Consider the following 12,500-nt stretch of genomic DNA (forward strand, 5'->3'; position numbering starts at 1 on the left):
TAATGGACTCGTAGAGAGAGACTCTTTCATGAACAAAAATGACAAAAAAATAATCACTCATTAAGGAACATGAAAACTTGTTAAAAAAAAAAGCAAACGAATGAGTACAGAAAATAATGCCGACGCAAAATAGCACAAGAACTAAAATCTATGATCACCGACCCCGTATTAGGATACGATAAAAAAAATTCCTCAGTGTTTCAATTTCTCTATTTAAACAATACTCTAAAACTTTTAGATAACATTTTATCATCCTTTTGCGAGCAGACTATATAAAAGATACATAGTCATGATAATAATAAAAATAAAAAATAAAAAATCCTCACAACCGTATTTGAAGCAGAGATTTGAAACGTGTTGGGCTACTCTGCTCCCGTTTCACGAGAACTAAGTCTTGCGTGGAATGAGGTGTGGACCCCAACCGCGAAATTAAGAGCCGCGAAAAATGCTTTTGAGAACCCGAGCTAGAAAAACCGTCTGCCAAAGGGCAAAACTTCAGTCCGTCAACACTATAATGCTAATTCGTATCTCAAAGGAAAGACTGTTGGTTAAGGCGAATTAGAGCGGTCAACGAAAGAAAAAATTCCATTCAAAAACATAACTTTTTTTCTTAATCTGTTCAGTAATATTTCAAGACCCGGATGCACATTAGATAAGTCACATCCAAAGATTATTATACAGCCCGTGGGGGAATCCTAGTTACAGACGACTTATAATTTAAATTTCAAAAGGTTATGATGAAAACGGAGGTCTATTGGCGTGAAGCAAAAATTAAACGGGGGAAAAAAAAGTATAATCGAAAAGTGAATGAACTTCAGTTGCAAAATTTTTGTTTTTCTTTCGTTCATCGTTTAAACTTATTAATTTTTTTCTGCTCTTGCTTTTTTCTATTTTGTAATGGAACGTTGACTTGAGCTGCACGGCGGAGGCGGCAAAGCCGAAGTAATGAGAAGAACGAAAGTAAAAGAAATCATACGAACGCATTTTAGGCTAAAGCTGATAATGGCGAATGTTAGCGAGTCAAGCTGGGTAATAAGTCCAATGGTTTTATGAACTGAGAACATTTGCAGAACAGAATACGGAACGCACAACAATAAGGATTCTTCTGATCGGGTTAGTTCTGCGCTTCTCTCGGGGATTTTGGGTGGGGCTCGAACCGGACCTCAGCATTAACTAGTAATAATAATAATAATAATAATAATAATAATAATAATAATAATAATAATAATAATAATAATAATGACAACATTATAACATCGTGTGTCAAATGACTCTAGTACTGATATCAGTAACGGCCATAATAACTACATTTACACCGTGCAAATATAAAATAACTGCAATATTTCATGCACGTTTAGCATCAACAACAACAACAATGAAAATAATGAAAATATCGGGCACCAAGTCGTACATGTATAAACATTTAAATATCCAAGACTTATTCAAAAACAAAAAATGTACCAATCCATCAATAATAACATCTGCAATAATATGAACGGTCGATATCAATAACAATAACAATAACAATAATAATAGTACCTGAAAGCACCGGTTGGAGGAGACCACTCTGGCGAAGTCCCTCCGAAAATTGCGAGAGGCGCCTGACCCATAAAGTACCCGTGAGATCGACTTTCGCATAATTCCAATCCGGCTTCTCCAATTTGGGCGGCCGTCTAAAGTAGCTCGAACGTAAATAACGATAATTATTGCAATCAGAATCATAATTTAATGAACCTCCTTGACAGAAACATCGAAACCGAACATGAGTGGGACAAGTGAGGCTACGCTAAAAGAGATGTGGGCCTTCGCCTCTCGTTGAACAAATGGGGAGCGTCTCGACGGGAGATCGATGCCCGGGGTACTGCGTTGGGCTGAATAAAATAATGATGGTAATAATAATAGTGATACTGATAGTAATAATGGCTGTGCGTTGCCACAACATCTACAACAACAACAACAATAATAATAATAACAATAATAATAATAATAACGGCTGTGCATTGCTTCAAATTCTACATTTTTCATTATAATAATCCTAATTGTCAAAAAATGCTGTTATCAAGAACGACGAATTTTGCATCAATAATACTAATAATAAAAATGGAAATGACCATGCAATTGTGGAAATAATAATAATAATAATAATAATAATAATAATAATAATAATAATAATAATAATAATAATAATAATAATAATAACAATAACAATAATAATAATAATAATAATAATAAATTTAAGCAATTTTATTTGATCATAAAGACAAAAATGCTTGCAGAAATCGTCATACAAAAGTAACATAGCGGTAGACATAATGTCTACTCTTTAAACAATACGTAATCAAGTCTTACTCCTTCATTAATGAAGAATGAATTGAATGCATACATATTTATACCTTTCTTGTTTTCTGCAAATTCATCAATTACATCTCTTGTTTTCCTCGCTAATTACTCTAAGCTCTACTTTTCATTTTCACTTTCTCTCTAAAGCTTATGCCCATCCACGATCACTGTTCTCCGCAGAATTTAATACAATTCGTGGTCCCAATTACAATTTTTCTTTCGTTCATTGTTCAGCTGAACCGTCAAGTGTGGGATCCTGTCACTTTTTTACGCTCCTTCCAACACTGACTAAGGATCGGTTCCTCTAATGCTCATATCCGGGGATCTTATCCAAAACATCTTCCAGTTCAAAATCCATCATATCTTTCTACCCTCTTTTCTTCCACCCACCTCGTTATCGGCCCCTGTCATTTGTCAAATAAATTAAAACACGAAACAACACCATATGCACACGCTCATTGCCATGCAATCATTATGACTGGTTTAAAAATACGGTGCCTCCTTCATTTTCACCTCACCCCTACTTAAGCATTCATAGTCGACGTCGTCATTAAATTACCTCAAGCTTATCAAATCATCCCACGCACTATGGATATTTGGCCTAGATTCCTTATCTGAAACTGGCCCTTGGAGGCAAAGGGAGTTTACGACCTCGCGCGGATATGTCTTACCAAGAGTATTTATCTCTCTCTCGAAAGTTGTAATTACAACTGAATATCAGAGCACATCTCACAAACGAATCACTCACAGATGGAGACGCCTTGGAAATAAACTGAATGTGTGGGTGATGTAGAAAGGACGGGGAGTCCATATAAATCACTACTTACATTCTCATACAAGATTAAAGGTCATTGAAAAGAGACGGACCTCTTCTAAGAAGGACTCTCTCTCTCTCTCTCTCTCCACACACACACACACACACACACACACACACACACACACACACATATATATATATATATATATATATATATATATATATATATATATATATATATATATATATAAATACTTTATGTATGTATACACAGATTATATACATAATTATATATATATACATATAACTAACATGAAAACACTTCATGAGAATGAGGAGAGGAGAGAAGGAGGAAAAGCGAAAAATAAGAGTGAAGGCGGGTTGCTTCAACCACACGCCTCTAGGTTAGAGGGTGTTGGTAATGGGTCTGTAATTATATCCCAGAAGGTAGAATTAAATGAAAGGTAGATAAGCTGCCATCTCTTGTGATTACTTGAAACAACCCACGACCTCCCTTAGGAAGCTTTCAGCGCAACTGCAGAGAGAGAGAGAGAGAGAGAGAGAGAGAGAGAGAGAGAGAGAGAGAGAGAGAGAGAGAGAGAGAGAGAGAGAGAGTTTAAATCATCGTAGTGAAACAGGGCCCATGAAACAGCGTCGATTATGTCGATGATGACAGGGGGTGGGCATCTCTCTCTATGGTAAATGATGGTTATTTCAAGATGCAGATAGGGCAATAAACATGGTTAATTGGACTCGAACTAATTAGTACCGAGAGCAATTAGAATTAGGGGATATTTACGACCGACAGAGTGAGAAAATGCCTCATTTTCGAAGCATAAAGTCGAAATAGAGGGGGCAGCCAATACTGTCCGACTTGGCATGGGTGGTCCAAACAGATTTAAAGTTCGGTGGGGGTGAAACAAACACCCACATAAGGAAATGAGTAATTGGGGTCAATTATTTTAGATCAAGTAAAAGAAAAGAGCTAAATATAAGAATATAAAAGAAAGATGGCGATACAATCTAAAAGGAAGAACGTTTAAACAAAAATGAAACTTAAGAATAGGCATGTAATTAAGTAAAAAAGTTCATGATAATATTGTCCAAATAATAGCCTATACCAACTCATTATCATTTCTTACTAACATCACTATTATTAACTCCATCTATCTTGATGATAGCGGAAGACATCAACTGTCACCTGATAGTGATCCAAGATAAAAATTTATTTTCTCACAATAAGCTGTACACACACACACACACACACACACACACACACACACACACACACACACACACACACATATATATATATATATATATATATATATATATATATATATATATATATATATATATATGCACACATGTATGTGCATGTGTATTTTAGTGTGCCTGCGCGCTTAACCAAGGAGTGCGCAGTGCATACGAAATTATCCATTATGAGTAATATGAATGCTTCGTCTCACACAGAGTTCGTTGTATTTTTAATCCGATACAGATTCCACGAAGACGCCAAGCCATTAATCAAGAAACTTGAGTCACAGCCTCTTATATCACCACAAAGAATTAGCATATCCAAACGGGCTTCGAACAAATTGTTATTATTATTCATTCTGCTCATTACCCGGCTTAGTATGCTTTCACAGAATACAATGCCCGTGAATTAATGGCGAGAAAAAATAAGAAAAACATTTTAATTTTCCTTGTTCATCTTATAGAAGATATCTAAAATATAATTAAACAGTAGCTACATCATAACAAATCCTTTTTTCGACACATATTCAACAGCACTAGTCTCGATCTTTTCTTTAATTGTTTTGTTTTTACTAAAATATCACTTGACTACACACAATAGTTCTTTATATTCTTTAATGTCTACGGCCTATCATCTTGCTTTAGTGTATTCTTTTCTCTGTATTGCTCGCATTTTACCATTTTTTCGTCTTTAGTTACTGGTAGCATCCTCTATTCCTTTTCTTGTTCTATTCTTGTTACCTCTCTCTCTCTCTTTCTCTTCTCTCTCTCTTTCTTTCTCTCTCTCTCTCTCTCTCTCTCTTTTCACGTAATGCCTCCCCTCTATTCTTCATCCACTTTACCTCACCTAATTGTTATCTCACGAGCCCATAATGAGCACTTATGCGTTTCCCTCTCTCTTACCCTCATTTAATGAGGCCCATTTAGGACCACTTTCTTCCATGTTCATTTCCTCTCTCTCTCTCTCTCTCTCTTCTCTCTCTGTGTGTGTGTGTGTGTGTGTACAACACAGAATAATTATCACCTCGTCATCTACATATTATCGCGTCTATGATTTCTCATGATCTTTTACCATCGTTATCATCGAAGCTCATCATTATCCACTATGCAGCCACTTAATTGACTCTGCCTCGTTTTTCTTCTCATATCCGAAAATCAAAGGTTTTTATGAGCGCATCTTCGTACACTCACTTACTCCCCAAAATCCCTTTCCACCAACTATCTAGCTCCCCTTTCACCAAATGTCTTCCTCCAACATAATGAACTTTGTTAGTGCTATAAGCGTATCAATAAGCGTATCAATCCTCTACGTAAACAATGAAACCCTTTTTCCGCTTTCTTTTAAAATGGGCTTCAGTTTATGCTTACATCATCGTCTCCGTGCGAAAACTGCTAAAGCTGGCGAGTCCGACTTGATATGGGTATGAATGAAGACGAGACCATCATCACCATCATCATCATCACCACCATCACTATCGCCATCACCATCAACTTCATCCGCTTATAATCATCTGGCCAGCCACCAAAAAGGTTTTATCGAGACGCACGTCACACGAAGCCATTAGAGAATTGCTAAGATCCCTCGGCCGAAGATTTCCATCGCTGAAAGATACTCGTGTGACTCCTTTGCATGTCAAGACAAGACGTTGTGAATTCTTTTAAGCGATAAACAATTTTAATTGATCTCATGCCAAAATTTTAGGAACAAAGTATTAAACGAAATTACAGATACATTTTCAAAACTAAATTTGATTAACAATATTCAGGGGGGTCATTCACGGGGCGCAAAATTCCAATAATATTCCTTTTCATTTTTTTTATCTTTAAACTAATCATGCTTTTTATGTTATTTCGCCGCCTGGAATTTTTCGTGACGGTAAAAGATAATAGGGAATCCCTTGAACGCCCACACTTGCAAAGAAGGCAGAACGTATGAATGTTAATACTTCACCCGAAATTGTTCATTTACATATCAAGTTAACCCTTGCACGTAATAAAGGAAGAGTTATGGCACAATAAACGCAAGCACATAAATCAAACACTCTTCGAATTTTTCGTCTGATATCTCATACGCACTGGACCGCAAAAAGTTATCTCAATACAGTAATGTCTGCTAATTGAGACTTTGTGTCCGATCTGTGGGGAAAGTGACCCGGAAGAAGGAAAGGGGATAGGGAGAGGGAGGAGGGAGGAAGAAGGAGGGAGGGGAGAGGGGGTGAGGGGAGGGGGATTAGGATTTTTAGAAGGAGGTTGAAGAACGATGTGACCTGAGTTGCCTAATCCGGTGTCTGGCTGTGATCTGAAATTTTTGACTTTCGAAAAACAGCTGCTCAAAGTGTAACAGCCCTAGCTGGCACAAGGCCACCTTACTTATAACCACAACATTTACAAAAACAACAATGCTCGATTCTAAAATCTCTTCTTAATTAACATACCAAATCCATATTGTCATAGCCCCAGTATATACAGTGTTCATTCAAAATCGTATGTGGACAAAAAACATTAATTAAGATTAATAATGATGACAAAATTGTTCGACTAACGTCCGGTAAATTGTTTATAAACATCGGTACCTTAGAAAAGTAAATAATTTGAAGCCTGCTTGAGCTCCAGTAAATAAGGAAAGACTGTACTTTCTATAGTCTTACAGTAGTATACTGTCCTTTTACGGACTTCAATGGTCTTTGGTCTTCATTCTGATAAAAAAATGCTTTATTGAATGCGTTAAGTTTCTCAGTCCTTATATGTGCTTCTTTATAAAAACTTTCCCTCCAGTAGGAGAGAGAGAGAGAGAGAGAGAGAGAGAGAGAGAGAGAGAGAGAGAGAGAGAGAGAGAGAGAGAGAGAGAAAATGTTATAGGCTTTGGTCCAGTTTGGATGTTAGTCCCTATCGGGAACATAAGACACAAATATCAGGTAACATTAGTGGATAGCAATAACTTTGGCTGCTATCTGATGTGCTTTTTAGACCTGCTGGAGGATTGATATGGTCTTGTCGCCCATGACTGTGTAAGGGAAGAAAGTAGATTTCACCAAAGAATATAGAAAAAAAATTATATATACTTTCCATGAATGAGGAGAACGACAGAAGGCGTATTAATCACAACTCCTCTTAGGATTCTCTTACCAGGAGTTGAGGTCTACCACTGGTAAACCATAAAAATTAATAACTTCAGTCGTCATTATTATTAGCATCAGAACATAGTCATAGGAAATTGTGCAAAAGAATATTTATGAAGAGAGCCTTCTCAAAAAGGAATGCCATGCGTGATAAGGAAGCAAACTACCAGCAGAAGCTCGATGTAAATATAAATTCGAAGGTGAGCAATAGGTAAAAATCACGGGCATCTAAAAACCATCACAAAAGAAAGAGAGATGAAACATACTGGGTGCATCCTTTGCAAAGGAACCCGACTTGAAGATGGCAGTAGGCCATGATAAAGAGCCCATAGGAAAGCTCGAGTTATTAATAATAATAGTGGTTTCATGGGTGCTAAACCTCAAATGAATCTGGCACCACAGAAGTCTGATGTCACAAATTGTGGCGCTGTTACTCCCATGGATAATGCAAAACTTGGGCTAATTGAAATAAAAAAAGGGGGGGATTTTGATCGAATACAGCAAATCAAAAAACCAAATATCTGATCATAATAAACTGACTTAATGTACTCTACATGCAACATTATATCAATACCTATTTTGAATATTACAAAATAAAACCTCAACAACAAAGCACTTCGTACGAGACGTAAAAAAATAATGCAGTTACACCAGTGCCCGAAGAAAATGAATAAATTAATAATAACCGAAATATAAAGTTGATAAAAAGGCAGAGGAAGGCCATGGCTAAGCAACTAACTAACCCACCCACCTGTCGCTATTACCCAATCGACCGGAACAGATGCAAGATTTACGTGACGTCTTATCTCGTTCATCAGTGGTCGTAATGCCGGTTGTTGGAGGCTCCAGGTTTTGCTGGCCGTTCCATAAGGAACGATCGGTCACGACAACGCACAGAGAATTATGCTCGTTGCACCGTGATTGGCGCAATTGCCCGCCGGAAATGTGTCTCTGTGCCCGTTTCTGGTCCTCAGAAACTCCTCTAAAACTCTTTTTCGGTCTGATTTAATCAGTGCGACTTTGGTCAATACAGCAGAAGCTGGAGCCTTGTGGATGCTCACTGCCACGTGAGAGAGAGAGAGAGAGAGAGAGAGAGAGAGAGAGAGAGAGAGAGAGAGAGAGAGAGAGAGAGAGCTTAATGACATCAAACGAACTCACCTTGCAAGTCCAGAAGAATTGTTTTCACTATTACATCATCTGTGTCAACCCAACATATCACAAAGAAAGGTAGAACTAAATAAAAAAAAACTTATTCTGAATAAAAAAAACTTCCAGATCATAAAAACAACAAAAACTATTCTCTATTCAACATAAATAAAAACAAACTTTTAAATGGCCGTCAAAAATATCAATTAGGAAAATTTAAGTGAATAATCTTAGGGTTCAAACAGATATCCAACGGTATTCATATTGATGACCCCGTTCTGTTAGCTAAGCAATAATATACAGTTTTTTTTTTTATTGTCGATTTCCTTGCATTTCAGCTTAACCTCCGACCCCATAAAAAGAAAAAACAAATGATTATTTAACTCACGCGCTAAATGAGAGCCCTAACTTGATACTTTTATAGCGTCTTCAAACAAATGGGGTACCCAATATATAATCAGACACTATATACATTCAAATGACCATAGTATCCTTTCCTTACACGCTAAGATACCCTTTCTAATCCTTATGCAAATAATCCTCCATGTCAAATGCAATATTGTCAATAAAGATCATACAATCAAGTAATATCAAATTACATCTAACAACTACTGGCCGCTCAAATACGAATGCATTAGTATGATAAGGGGCGGATGCCGAGAGAGGCAAGAGTCTCACTTTTCAGAGGCGTTCGGTGAACCTTATGGGCACCCATGAGGAAATTCAGCCTTTCCCTCTCCTATGAAGACGCTTTTAGAATTTTTGTCCTCAATTGTATTCGCGATCTCAAAAGCAGAGAATGAATAAATGAAGGTACGTTTTCAAGAAGCACTCACCTTACCTTTAGTCTTACAAATATATTTTTTCCGGTGCACAAAAACATTAAAAAGAATTTATACGCATGCATTTCACCTTCTATTACAAGAAAAAGAATGTAGCTTTCAATAAACTTGAATAAATTAATTCAACAGAAATACAATCAGTAAATTCAAGGATCAGTTTTGTCTTATGTATTTTTACATCAAAAATATTTAACCTGATTGGCGGCACTACTTACAGACTCGGAATGAAGTCGGAGTGCTCCCCGACTGCCTGCCGGATATTATTTAATAACCCAAAGTATTGATTTTATTTCATTTCTCTCTTTCTTTCCAATGACGTTAACATTTCCAAAGACGTTTAACACGAGTGGTTTATCGCAAGATGGGAACAGGAATGTTCGCTTATCCCTTGCACGAAAAGAGAAGCAAAAACTACCTGAACTAGCAAAAGTGGAAGATAACTTTGCCTCTCCTTGAAAGGATGGAGGCAGTGTTATAGTCCCTTTAGGGAATGAAATGGCCTTAATGGAGATCAAGAAGGCTATCCTGCTATTGGTAGGATGTCGGCTGAATGGGATGCTCTTGACAAAATTAAGAGCCTGGTGGAATTATTCCTAGCCAGGAGCTGAACTAGCAGGACAGGTTCTTGTTGACGAGTATTGTTGGGTGAGGGAATCATTAAATGACTCACTCTTTCCATTCTTTCTCTTAGCTTTTTTTCTTATTTTTTTTTACCTCAAATATCGTGAGATATTTCTCGAGACAAAGAGCAGAGCAGAGCCATTGCAAATCCTGGGCTCCAAGTCAACCGACCCATTCCATAATCATGGCAACCTGCTTTGCTGGAATGGAAATCTCCTAAAGTGAAGGTAATTTCTTTTCATTGTGGCTTGGAGCTAATTATAACTACAAATCAGTCTATATTCTTGATAATTACTACATGAAATAATAAATTATGTTGTTAATAAATAACTACCAGCTAAATGCACTCAACATTACCTTTCTCTAACCAAAAACATTTTTTTCATTTATAGAATTTGAGAAGGAAGAGGCATTCCCTTTTTTTGTCTTTTTTTAGGGAGGGGAATACTCCGCATTCTCTATCGGAGAGTAACCATTTAATTCTTCGGAACAAACCATAAAACTATCGTAACCCGAGATGCATTTATTCACGGACACTTGCGGCAGGGGCAAAGGGTCACGAAGAGAGGAATTCAATAAAAAAAGAAAAATCTAAGGAAATAAATAGAAACTTAGTGGATGAACTCTCTCTTCAACCTGTCTGGTGTTTGTGTAATGCCCGGCACTAGTGTTAAAGTAAGTTAACTCTATAATTCGGTGAGTGCGAATTTCTTTTTTTTAAATTTTGTTCCATGTACGTTAACTACGCTTTCTTCCAATTTACAGGGAATATAATACACTTAATATATTTTAAACACAATAAAAAATTCAATTACCGTTAACATCTTCATCAGACTTGATGAAATATGTCAGTCTTGCAGTTTTTTCTGTGTAAAATCGACAATTTCTAGAGGAAGCTGCGAAGTTCATTCAAGTTAACACATTTATGTTTTTTCTAATCAAAAGTTTGATTGCTTCACAACAGCAACAAAACATCAATAATGTTAATGATAACAATGACTGTGATAAGCAAAAGGGATCATTCAAATCTGCTGACAAAAACAATAATTTGTACGTTATGCTAACTATACAACCTAGGCCATCACCAACAATAGAACCAAGCGATTTATGATCAGTAAGAGGGCCCATTTTATTAACTGCTTTATCACCAACAACACCGGCCTTCTTGACTCAAGGGCATACCCATATCTTACTGAGAGGTCCCACTGAATTAATTTCTTCTTTACCATCATCAGCTATGGAGCCTTGAGATTTAAACTGATATGCACCTCTTAATTTGTAATCAGGAAGTAAGATCTGCAAGATCTTCCGTGCTTAATTGGCTGTGTCGAGGAAGGCCCCAATTTACGTTAGACTTCCAACTCTTGTAAAAAAAAAAATCCAATTTATGTAAAGGAAGACTTCCGGTTCTTGTAAAAAAAAATCCAATTATGTACAGGAAGACTTATCCAACTCTTGTAAAAAAAAAAGAAAAAGGGACTTCCAATTTATGTAAAGGGAAGACTTCCAACTCTTGTTAAAAAAACTTCCAATTTATGTAAAGGAAGACTTCCAACTCTTGTAAAAAAAAAAATTCCAATTTATGTAAAGGAAGGCTTCCAACTCTTGTAAAAAAAAAAAAAAAGACCATCTTATGTCAAGGAAGACTTCCAACTCTTGTCAACAAACCACTTCTAGCGTATGTCGGGGAACGCTTGCAACTTAGCATTCAAGCTCAGACGCAGGAGAGATGGGACTGCAATCGAGGTGAAAGCGACGACATATTTTCCATTTCTCTCGGACCTCATTGCATATGGCAAACCCGCACACGCATGCCTTTGTCATTAATTAATATGATAAAATCGCGAACTAATCATTATCAGGTTACTTGACATTCTTCCCTTTGAACACACAGGACGTTCTGGGAACAGGGGTGCCGTCGGAATTATCAAAGACTCCATCCCCCGACTGGAAGGGCGCCAAGAGTCGTTCATACGATATGGGAACACACGCAATTATTCCACATATAGCTAGCTCCATATTGGTTTTCCTCTATCGCACGATAGTAATGTATTATTTATGAAGACTTAAACTAAATACATATATAATATTCTACACACATACACACATTATATTTATGTATATATATATATATATATATATATATATATATATATATATATATATATATATATATATATATATATATATATATATATAATATATATATATATACATATAATTATATATAGTATATAAATATAATATATATACATATAATTATATATGTATATTTATATATGTATGTATGTAATGAATGTATACACATATGGAGAAAGTGGCCGGGAAAATGTAGTCATCCAGTTTTTCCATAAGTTTTCAGGGATGAGAGTGCTAGCTCCACGCCCTTGTTTTTGACCCGAACAAAGACTGGTACCC

At 36.4% G+C, this 12,500-nt stretch overlaps 1 protein-coding gene across 1 annotated transcript in view; it reads left to right on the forward strand.

Annotated features, from left to right (window-relative positions):
• Window positions 1-12,500, forward strand: part of LOC136834311 (Kruppel-like factor 2) — a 400,573-nt gene that overhangs the window by 348,958 nt on the left and 39,115 nt on the right. The gene's annotated exons all lie outside the window — the stretch shown is intronic.

This window comes from Macrobrachium rosenbergii, chromosome 53 (genome assembly GCF_040412425.1).
Source record: "Macrobrachium rosenbergii isolate ZJJX-2024 chromosome 53, ASM4041242v1, whole genome shotgun sequence".
Lineage (NCBI taxonomy): Eukaryota > Metazoa > Arthropoda > Malacostraca > Decapoda > Palaemonidae > Macrobrachium > Macrobrachium rosenbergii.